This window comes from Poecilia latipinna, unplaced genomic scaffold (genome assembly GCF_001443285.1).
Source record: "Poecilia latipinna isolate Pla-1442-1.1 unplaced genomic scaffold, P_latipinna-1.0 Scaffold1630, whole genome shotgun sequence".
Taxonomy (NCBI): Eukaryota; Metazoa; Chordata; class Actinopteri; order Cyprinodontiformes; family Poeciliidae; genus Poecilia; species Poecilia latipinna.
In genome coordinates, this window is record NW_015114246.1 from 45,390 (window position 1) to 47,055 (window position 1,666).

Consider the following 1,666-nt stretch of genomic DNA (forward strand, 5'->3'; position numbering starts at 1 on the left):
GGGCATTGCCTTCATTGCTATGTTTAATGGTGCAGACAGTGGTGGTTTCTGACATGAATGATATGGGCAAACGCCCAGGGTGTTATCTTTTTAGGAATGGCACGAGACCACTGCGGATTGTGGCACAGGGATGGAATAACAAAGAGTTTGTTCTGCTTTTAATACTGGTTAAATTTATTTCAGCTCTAAGTATTTAATTAACATCTAGGTGTTATTATGGGAATGTGGATCTTTCAGATCAATTTGAGAAGAAATTTTGTTCATATTTCACATTTTATCGTGTCATGTAGCGCGGGGTGCTGGTCTTGGTCTTGGTCTTGACTCGGTTTCGGACCCTAAAAGTCTTGGTCTCGTGTTAGGTGGTCTTGACTACAACACTGGTAACCAGACATGAGAAGGGTGATAACACAAAAACCTGAATAAATCCAGTCATAAGCTCAATAACAAACAGCAGGAAACAGCTCTTCCTGTTGATTCTAATATAATTTTTATTACCGTTGAAATAAAATTACCTGAGATATTTATTTATTTTCCTTTTGAGATACAGTTAAGTCCAAAATTATTCATTCCCCCAGCGATCTAGATTTAAAATAGTTTTCAATAAACTAAGAAGTTTGTTTCTGACAGGAAATGAAAAAATAAATAAGAAAATCAATATAGATCAGGGTTTTTTTTTTTATAAAAACAATGGCAAACTGACAAATATCATTTATGTTCCACATCCTCAGGATTACTTCCCATCAGAAGAAATATGTTGATTAAATTAAAATATTAGTTTAATCCTAAATCTGTCAAGTATGATAATTTTGGGCCTTCTCTATGACTGAAATGTTGATTTAGTTCAGAAACTAAGAATCTGATGACATAAATAATACTGATAAAACATTTTTCAGTATAATAGAAACACGAGAGGCAGGCATTACAAAGACCGCAGGGGGACCAAGCTAGCTAGCTGGCTAGATGCAGCTAGCTAGCTTGGCTAACATCCATGATTTTAATAATAATTTAATAAACACTAACTTTATTCACTTGCTCAGTAGATATTTATTAAACAATAAACATACCAGGTGAAGTTTTGGTTGAGTGACAAACCAGCAGCTAAATTTTATACCAGTGTTAACCATAAAGATTATTATAGTTAGCTGCTAGCCATTAGCACTGTTTCCAAATGCTGGTTACCATGGTGAATTTAGCATTAATCCTAGTGGTTTGTGCAAATGATCACTGTCATTAAACAAAAAAATATAACTCTGATAAGTAACTTAATAAAATCTGTTATTAAATAAAAGCAGTATTTAGACCACAGCTATGATAAAAACAGCAGATGACGAATTTGTTGACGCCATCTTGAAAGGTATTTTGAACAATCTAAATTTTAATTAAGTTATCTTGAATTCTTATTCTTAATAGTCAGAATCTAAATGCAGAAATCTTAAATCATCATTCAGCTGAGACAAAATGTAATTGTCTAGTCAAAACTAATTTTTAGATATCAGGAATGTAATTACAGATTGTCAGAAGAAACCGATTTTATGTTAATATGGCCTCCCATACATACAGCAATCAGAAACAGACGAACATTGTTTGTGTTATTATTCTGATCCCTCCGTTATGGACCGCGTTTCATTGGCTAATGCCCATTTGACGTCACAGCGCAGCTACCACG